The sequence below is a fragment of the Opisthorchis viverrini genome (genome assembly GCF_000715545.1).
Source record: "Opisthorchis viverrini unplaced genomic scaffold opera_v5_179, whole genome shotgun sequence".
In the NCBI taxonomy this organism is placed as follows: domain Eukaryota; kingdom Metazoa; phylum Platyhelminthes; class Trematoda; order Opisthorchiida; family Opisthorchiidae; genus Opisthorchis; species Opisthorchis viverrini.
Genome location: NW_008751828.1, coordinates 448001 through 458608, shown reverse-complemented (window position 1 = coordinate 458608; position 10608 = coordinate 448001).

Sequence of the window (10608 nt, the reverse complement as noted above, 5' to 3'; positions counted from 1 at the left end):
GAATTCGGATGGTCGTTGATGGAGAGCGGAAGCAAGAATGGTCCCTAACTAAAGATGCGAGGAGCTCCAGCGTAGCCCGACGCCGAAGGATAGTAGGCTGGGCTTCCTCTGACCTAAAGTGTTCTATCTAACAAAAACATCCAGCGAAGAGTTTTCTCCTGGATTCTCGTGAGACCTGTGCTTTTGGTTCAGAGGGAATTTCAGAACTCGATTCAGTGCCTTCGGGAAGCCAAAAATATGGCTTCCTCCGTCCTTGACTTGGATTTAGCTCTCCGTAAATGCAATCATGCTCGCAATTCAAGAACGGTTTACGAGTCATCCATGTACCTCTGAGTATATTAAGTTATTGGTACTGAGGTAAGTTAAGATGCCAGACGGTATGCCACCCACAAGTTGGGAATAAACCTTATTATTATTATTATTTATTCCGCGTCAGACACGTCTAATGTGAGTCAAGTTACCGACAGTGTGAGTAGAGTGGTTGTCCAGTATTGTGAGGTTTCCTAAGAGATGAAAGCAGTTTGTAGACATGCATTTAAGCATTATCTGAGAGGGGCCCTAGAGTGTGGAGCAGAGATGGGCCAATAGAAAGGCAAGAATATCTATTAATTCTGAGTTTGATTCGCTTCCAGTGCTTTCAAGCCTCCGGCGATGCGTGCCTATTTGCTTCCCGCTGTGATGCTTCAAATGCCCGCTGTAACATTGCAGAGGCGGTTATCTTTTTGGAGACAATTTTTCAGTGAAACTTTGTTAAAGGGAGGCAGGATTTTCAAGGGAACATTTTTGAATCTGTGGCTTTGTTCCTCTGGATAGTGAGTGACGGCTGGATTGACAGTCAGACCGATCAGTCTTAGCAGAGTAGGAGCCGGCGGTCTCAACTTTTCAAAACATTCCTCCACGATTCTTTTTTCACAGTTGCCGGAAAAACAGTTTTAGAGTGGCCCATACCTGAGGTGTTGGTTGTGCCCGCCCCATCTTTTCTACAATTTCACATCAAGAGATAATCCCGGATGCGGATCAGCTGAAAGGATTGCTGAATAGGTTGAGAAAAGATTACACCAACTGCATCTCGTGAAGATGGAGACAGATGTAGCAGTGAAGCAATTAACTTTGCTCTCAGGAAGGTGATGCTATCCAGACAGCATAGGCACACTTCAAAGTAACCATGATCCGAGTTTGAGAAAGGAGCTTTGAGTCTGCAGAAATGGGGCAGACGCCAGCAGCTCGGCCACGTATACTAACAGCGACGGCTTGTAAGCGCGTCCTCATCTTGGGAGTGAGCCTAATTTTGTCCGAGTACATAAAATCGAGCCATTTCACCACTAGGTTCAGTAGGGGCTATATCACTATGGGCACTCGAGCTGGGCGGCTGGACCGGGCGGCTGACAGGTTATGCGCGATATTCGAGGTTGCTGGATAACAAATGAATGCAGAAGACAGATTGCTGGGGGAAACAAAAACGCTATAGAGTTGGAGTGTGATGAAGTAGTTGGTCCTTAGCTATGCATACAAGTGGAATAAGGCGATAAGTTATGGGCGGACTAGATGTAAAAGTTGGCAACTCACATCGATGGAAGCGGTTGTTGTAGGCATGGAAATTTCTGATGTTTTTTCCCACAGCCAGAAGACAGTTATTTGTAGGCGTGCAAGCATCAGTGTATGCAGGGAATGCTTTTTGGTGTTTCTAGTTAGTTGTGGTGATAAGGGTGGACGATAACTGTCAAAAGTATCTTTGGATAATAGTCGCTTGCGGAAAAAGGGAAGCAGGAGTGACTTCAACGTGGGATACTTTATTCCCCCCGGAGGCCGTGCTGGCACTTCAGTGGACAAAGAATCGAACGTGATCAGCAGATAGCCATAAGGTCTGCTCAAGAAGGCTATTAGAATGCCGCAGGAACCGGTTTGACTGACAGGGGTTGACGAAAGAGATGTGGGGTGTCCAGGAAGCTAAAGTAGGATGGAGAAGGATTGTTTAGTGTTTGGTTGATTTCATCAATTGCTGATTTCAAAACCGCGTTAGGCAGTTCAAAAAACCTTTTAGACTAAAAGAGGTAGTTTGAGTTGGGTACAAACGACCGAGTTTTGCCTACCACTGACAAGGGCTTGGAGAGTGGTGTTCATTTGGATTAGAGGCGCGAGTATTAATTGGCTGGTGGAGAGATTCAGCATTCGAGAGGAGAAAGGGGCGTTAACAAGTCTTCCTCCGCGATCTTTAGGAATTTTTAAGATTGTTGGGCATGGCAAAGAATGAGCTGCTTTCCTGACTGACCTGGTCAGTCTAAGCTTAAGCGGCTCACTTGATCATACGCTGTTTAACCCAAATGTTCGTTGTGATGGCAGGGTTAATCGTGGAGTGTTAAACGTATTCTTTGCAAAATAGTGTACTAAGTTGATGCAACCATTCGGCTGGACACCTCGGTGGCAGATATCCAGTTAACCTCAAGCAAAGCCGTGATATGGCTAAAAAAGTGGTGAAAAACGTCCATGTTTGCCGGTTCGGAAACTCGGCTTTTCCTGAGCTGGTACTGGTTGTGCGAAAACTTAGGTAGTAGGGCATGAGGATTGTCCAACAAAGGGATTGGTGAATAGGTCTCCTGCGCGCCTGCGAAAGGAGCCTTGATAAAAAGGGCATAAGTTATTGACTAAGGAATGCTTTTAAAGATGTAATGTAGAAGTCCGTGAAGTCTTCCTGAGAAAAAACGTGAGCAGCTATGGTGCATGCTAACACTCGTCATGGACATTAGGCGTTTCGTAAGTAGAACAAACCGGTTTGTAAAAAAAGGACATTAAACGCGCTTCAAACCTCTAAACTGAGAAAGAACATCCAGGATATTTAGGATTAGAACAACCCTCCGTGGGACTGACATAAAATCAACCACGTCGGAAATTCGTCTTAAAGTTGGGCCGTTAGACCTGTTTGCATCTGCAAACATGTCAGAAACTCCTGTCAAGAGTAGTACCAGTGTGGTGCCCCCATACTAAGCATCAGTATCTCATTCTAGGTTATAGCCCATGTGGTATGTGGGTATCACCCATCAATGAGCTAACCGTGGATCTATTATTAGACACCCATGGAACCAGACTTCTTGTCATACAGGGGTAGCTTATGGCTAGCTAGGTGAATCGAGATACCGTATTGGAATCTCCCTTTGTCTCTTGCAAACACAATTATTATTCCTAATTTTGGCCCGTATTTAGGGTAATCTGCTCATTCTAGCAAATGACTTTTACTTTAATCACCGTTTCACACTCCCTTTTATCTGCGGCTTCATTCAATTGTTACCAGTCGACAAGGAATAGTTTATGGTCACCGGTTCACAGCGCCAATGAAAAGGAACAGGCAGCCACCTTATCCCATTGCATCCCCTTTCCAAGATTCGATTCTCCGTAGTAGCTCTTCCAAACAGTTGGCATGGTTTTTATCGATTCTGCTTAGCTTCTAACTCCCATCCACGTGGATCTCAAAGTAAACCAAAATTACCCGAGATCATACGTCGGATTGATTTGATTCGTGTCGACTCCCTTGGGGAATAAAACTCTCATCCTCCACATAAATGCGCATCCACTCTCCGATCACAGCAGCCTTGAGATCCGTTACGGAGCTAGTCGGAAACTGAGACGGGGCAGTCCAGCGTTGAGACGGTACTGTTATATCCACTCTGATGTCACATCAATGACCATTCACTTTCTACCACTCGATTGTCCCCTGTCGCACTCCCAGACGCTTTTTGCAACTAATCACAATATTTTAGCCTGGTCTCAACCGCGCCTGGGACGAATTTGTTCAAAACACTTGAAACCTTCCATCTGATTTAACCATCTCGGTGTTGCGCAGCGATTTCGGTTTCCTCACAAATTCAGCGGTTTCGCTTACCGTGCTTGTTTATATCTACGCAATAATACGAACATTCCTCACCAAACACGTTACAACAGACCTGTCTTGAACAGCGATAAAAATGAGTTTACCCAGTGTACGTCCTTTCCTCGGTCAAACCCTTCCTTGTCCGTGCCCGCTGTTTAGTGTGTGCACCTCATAGAATCCACACGCTGATGTGATCCCTCATGAACTTTTGACTCTTGACTTGTCGAACCAACTTGATCGATCATCTTTTACGCGAGCTTGTTGACCATTTTTCGTCACATAGTGTTGGGCGCGAGAGTGTGTCGATAACTGAGATCGATTTGCCGTCTTCTCCGGGCTTTCTTTGGACTTGCACTACTTTATGCAATATTTTAGGTGGAAACCCCATAATCTGATATTTTTGCTCCTTTTATTACGTAGTTTATAGATGTAGTACCGCATTTCGTTGACAAGTCCCTGCTCTTGATTTTGCGCGTCACTCAAGTGGGCACTCCCGAATACGTCGAAGTAATCTACAGTATTCAAATTGACCCATCTCCTGTTGGACCCCAAGAAGACCGTCTCCAACGGAGATGTGTAATTTAGAAGCAAATCCAACGAAAAAAACAAAACCCGATTGCTTTTTGGAGAAATTTCCGAAGCTGATCACACGCTGTGCACATCATATGTGAACCGTATCACCGCCCCATGTTTTGTCTCCCCATCTCATTGCTCACATAATTCCTGTAAGGATAGCAGTCTTAGGTCTAGTAGGCTTTCCGCAGGACATCTGAAGGCTGAGCTTGAGTGAAACGTTTTAGTTGGAACCTTAGCAGAGAGCTTGCGACAACTGGGAATTAATAAGAAGGGGGTAAATCAATACGCAAAGCACTGGCCAGTCCACGTCAGGAAACTTATCAAAGCTACTCATCGGAGGATGTGTTACAATCGGATAGCACCACCACAAAACAGAAGATTGGCGCGTTAAATGACGCATGATAGAGTTTCCCTGAAATCTCTTATATCAACTATGGCGCCACTGAAAATGAAACAGATTAATTCAAGGGGACCTAACGTAAACTTTGGATGTTTATGAAAGATAGGTCGCCCGTAGACTTGTTGAAGACACACAGCAACAAATGTATCTCATCCACTATTGTACTGGTAAATCCAATGCAGCAATTGATCGCCCTCGCCCAGATGGGTTACATTGCGGGCTTGAATTTCTTGACAAACCTGAAACGGATTGTGATAAATTCACCCGGGCAGCTACAACGAGGATGGTCAAAACGAGATGATAAAACAAAAGGAACCGTCCAGTTTCACATCACTCTCGTTTTTGAACAGTCACAGCAGCAGTGCATATCCAATGGCCGTGCCGGGGTTTGAACTCCGGACACCTGACATGCGAGGCGAACGTGTTACCGCTATTCCACCAGCGCACGTTGGACGCATCTGAATTCTCACGTCTGAACGGGTGAACGTGTTCTCACTTGAGCGATGTGAGATGTCCGGAGTTCAAACCCCGGCACGGCCATTGGATATGCACTGCTGCTGTGCTCTAAAAAGAGCAAAACTCGAGTCCAGCGCTTCCCCCCTTTGGTGTGGAATTACATGAATAATTGCGCCAGGACAAGAGGACGACTGTTCAAAACGAGAGTGATGTGAAACTGAACAATACACCTCCCGCAACAAAACCATCAAGAGGAACCGTCCTTTTGCCAGCCGACCCCGTTTCTTGAAAGTAAGCTGTTAGCAGCGACAAACCTATGCAGACAGCCAGCTAGTGGCGCTAAACTTATGTTCATTAAGCGTGTGGATGATATTAATCGACGCAGAAATCTTCCTCGCCTACAAGTTAACGCCGTCGCATCTAAGTCTCTGAATTTTCTGATGTGTGTGGCTCATCCCTTTATATGCGATTGTGCCGATTGTGCCAAGTCTCCAAAAAAACTCCAGGCGTTGCGTAAACTTATGTTGTGCTTTAACCGTCTAAAACCCAATCACCGAGCAGGCTAATGCCGAGCCCCCATTCATTGCGACGTGCCAAGATGTGGCGAGCACAATGATCGGTCACTGCACACGGACAGCTACCTGAAGCCGCTCACCTCGCCAACTGCTAATATAAACTCGAAATCAGTGAAAGTTACGTCGGCGCTCCTGGAGTTTCTTCCGGTGGGCCTCGTTGGTCCAAATAGCACTGTACTGGGTAAAGCACTTCCGAAGAGTGGGCCAGACTCTACTTTGGTGTCGTTCAAAATCGCTGACCGGATGGAACTGAAGGGTGTCCAAAAAAATTAGAGTGTAATTCGATCAACGAAGCCCCGAGGAGGATTACAACAGCTCTTAGTTTGATCATTGAGCCCTTGAACGATGATTTTCAGACGCGTGTGAAAATCGTGTGTTCAACGGACCAACTATCCCCGATGAGACTAACCGTGCCGTGTCGAGGGTTATTTCCTCTCCGGCCCCATCTGCGAGACATTACCCTCCTCAAATCGCATCTCAGAATGTGTTCATTCTAATGGCTACAAATATATCACATGCACACTGAGTGATAGAGCAGCGTATCGATACCATTAAGCGACCAGATGCATCGTTGACAGTATTCTGGTGGGTCGTCCTTGGATCATCGGGTATCGGCGGTAGCAAAACCACCATGACAAACAGCCAAAATAAGCAGGAGACTATACGAAGCGATGCAATGTTTGTTTTACTCCGAATTTAATGATCGAAAACCCAAAAGGGCTATGTCCATGTCGATGGAAGCGAGGCGAGTGCTATGTCTAGCGAAGCAATCAGACCTTTGAACTGTCACTGTCGGCTCCGGCTCCCTAAGCTTTCTACGCTACGCCGACGGTGACTCATTGCAAACCCCGGAGGTCTACGAACTCAGCGTTCACCCGTTTGGGGCGACGTCCTCGCCATTTTGCGCAACGTTCCGTTTGAGACAAACTGCTTATGGCAACTGCGAATCGTTTGATGAAGACGCTATTGAAGTCGTGGAGATGAACTTTTACGTTAATGACTGCTTGGCGTCGGTTCTGCCCATCAAGCACTTAGGCTGGTGACCAGTTGTCTATGCTCTTGAAAAGATGTGGCACCCATTTGCACAAATGGAAAAGCAGCGGCCGTTATTTATCCCCCCAGATACAGGTAAACGGGCGTGCTAGTGACCTGGTGGCTTTGAAATCATTACATCCTGACATACAGAAGACACTAGGTTAGTTGTCAGGACTGACAAATGCATGTTCAAATTAGCCATGGCATAGCGTCCAGTAACCAAGTGAGGTGTTCTGTTGTGGGCGGCTTCCCTGTATGATCGGTCGGAAAACGTCGCGCCCTTGCTCCTGCAACCAAAACAGTTGCTACGAAAGATTTGTTAATTAAACTGCGGCCAGGATGAAGAAGTTAGTCAAGCTATTCAAGATGCTTGGAAGAACTGAAGAAATGACATCCGAATTGTCCAGTTATTAGTCATCTCCAGATGTGTCGAACCCAAACAGTTGGTATGGTACCTAAACCTTCTTCCAAGAAGGCGGATCGACCGCTGTCGAAGTTAAACGACGCCCTGTAAACACCACAACCGAGTGTCAGCTGCATTCCAGGTGAGTCACCTACAAGGCGAGATGAGTATATTCCGCTACCTCCCTTTCAGATTAATCCCAGACAGACACATGATTGACTTTTGTCCCAAGGAGAGCCGCCGGGGGCATCAGGGCTCCCGAACACCACGGAGTTGTTGAGTTATTGCCAGAGTCATTTTGTAAGGTGTTGAATTTTGAATTTTCGCAGTATTTCTGGCATTTTGTACACTTTTTCAAACGCAATAGGCTTTCCACCCATTGGCAGATTGCACAGCACGTGGTAACGCATTTATCCTTTAACGATACATACATATGATATTGCTTGCGAGGTCCTTGCATCTGGTTGAGGCAGTAAATGCCCTCCACGGAAGGCCCCATCTTCTCACTGCGCTAAGAGAGGCAAGGGGTCCTAGAAAAGAATTTGTGTGCTCGTTCTTAGGACACGTATAGTTGTTGATCGTGCCCGTTCGGTTCATCTGATTAGGTACTCGAGTTGCGAGCACCTCAGAATGCTTGCAAAACACCAGCAATATGTCATCACTCACTCCATGCTTTTCATTTGGGAGCTACCCGCATAGCTAAATAAAACTCGTGTTTCTTCAGAATTGAAACATTAGTGTCTGCAGTGATGTCACTACGTAGATAGACTAGACGCCAGGATTGGACAAATTATGGGTTCGAGGCACTTATGAACATGGTCCAGTCTCGCGCACAGTAGTCCACATGCATCCAAACTGTTGTTTTCAATGCGCAGCTACTTCTCTCTATCTTCCAAGCTGAAATCCAACCGAAACCTCTTTATTCACACATCGATCGGGTGCTACTTCAAGGGGCTACCTACCCACCCTTAGCCCTCAGGCCTTCAGCGAATAAAACTGTGGCATGCATACAGATGTACGACAAGTAGACAGTTTTTACGACACAAGATACTGGTGCTGATAGATAGTGGATGGGTTTAGCTGCAGTCACAATTTGACTGCATAGTACATGATGCAGTTTTCAGATGACAGGAGAAATTTATTCGGACCCAATTTCGTCCATCCAAAAGTGACCCTGGCAGATAGAATCAGTTGTTCATAAGCAACTATTACTAAAAACCCTGATAACGGCATCCAGCAAAATCCAATGTACAAGAGCCGGTGAGTCGCTTGGATTTAGAGGCTACACAATATTTGAGGTATCTTGACAGCTGGAGTAGCCCACCTTTGCACTGATCATCGACCAACCAGACAGGTGATTGAAGCACTAATCGTTTGGCTGCAACTTGTTAGCCAGTCCAGCGAAGCGTGCTCCAGGGGTGTCAGTACATCAAGCATGCATTCGAAAAAGACAAACGACAATTCATGGATAAAAAGCAAAAATAAATAATCGGTTTATTAGCTCAGAAAAGATCGGTGATATGGCCGGCCGAGCCTAACGTGCTCCTTTTTTGTGCCAGTATGCAAGATATGTACGACGAGCTCCCTGTCTTGCTCTGTCTATTCCAGGATGGTCCGTTGATGTCCAATCCCAGTCTCACATTCACCATCACAGAGAACGTGAACTCCACCGCGGCGTGATGCTTTGCGCATCTGAATAACCCGCTGAGTCAGGCCGGTAAGTGTACGTGAGACAAGCACAGCCTCTCATACCAAGTTCCGTCGTTTTCTCCGTTATTTAACCCACAAACCATACACCAAGGCGCTGTGGTTCCATGAAAATAGGGGAATAGTTTCTATGCATCTGAGGTGACAGCTAAAATTGTGCATTGACGACAAGGGCACATGCTTATCCAGTGTGGCAGGAAGCGGGAAATTAGCGGTGATGGTCGTGACCTTGATTCAAGGCTGCCATTGGCTGCGTGAAAGAACCATATCTGCCAGGGCTACCGGTCATTGGATCGCCTTGTCCTGCAACCCACAACATGGCACACAACATTTACTAATGCAACTGCGTTGATAAGCAAGAGTTTTCATGCTTCGTTCCTGAACATCTCTCGGTTTTCTCCAGCACAAGACTGGGTGAAGCGATCTCTAAGAGGCGGGTTGGTCGATCGTACAAAAGCCAAACCCAAGAAAATAATTGGCTGGTCCGAGTCACGTGATCCATACATACGGCTGCTCCATGCGAAGCCCGGCGGTTTGGCAGGGCTTTGCATCGATCAATAATCGTGAATTCGTGGACCAGTGGAATAAGCTTCGGCGTAGCGGATGGCGTTGTAGCGGACAAGGACCTAAGTATGCGTGTTCAACAAAATATACAATCAAAATATCAGATTAGAAACAACAAATAACAATAAGAAATGGACAAGTGAATGTAACAGACTCACTAAATTGGGGTCCAATAATCCCACTACACGAAATGTTGTGCGGTAATCGCATTCGGCGGCGAAGAATATATCCAGAGTAAAAAGTATATTCTCCACTGATAGTTCGAGTGGTAGAAGTAAATTCCACGGTAGGAAGTTATCACAGCTGAAAATTGTCACAAGGAGTTATTGTGACGTTCAACAGTTCATACACAAACACAATAATCCATTCCCACGACTTCAGCAAACAGCAATCAGTCCAATCGGATGCAATTTCACTGACTCAGCAGAAAGCAGGGAAGTCGCGCCAAGAAATTGTGTATTTCACCATTTTCGATTTTAATGTAATTATTGGTGCAATAAAACAAAATGTCATGATACGTGTACAGTGTTTACAAATTGCGACTCAAGTTTATATGAAGAGAGTAGAAAATGGGGGAAATGTAACATTGATTTGCAAAACACCCCAGTACTCCCCCCCTAGAGCGTTATGGGGTTTAGTCTGCAAAACTAACGGGGGTCTTGCTTGTACGACCAATACGGGTGTGCTTCAGAATAGCAACGGGCGCTCGTCTGCAGGCTGGGATATTGGGTCAGGTTTTTTGGGATCACTGTACAGGACGGTTGGGGTCGTGTATGACTGTCGACTTGAGCAGGTGAATCGGGGTTCGAATCATCTACATATGCGACTTTCAATCTGTCGATACTCACGGGATCTGGTTTGCCGTTCTTCTCAATCGTACAGTATTTGTCCTTCCGCGAAATGGCTTTGAACGGACCATCGTAAGTATATTATAATGTTCGTTTGACGCTGTCAACGCGGAAAAAACGTGTGCGCATGAAGATAAGTCAGGATTCACTTGCGCCAGTCGTGTGGAAATGTGAGTACCAGC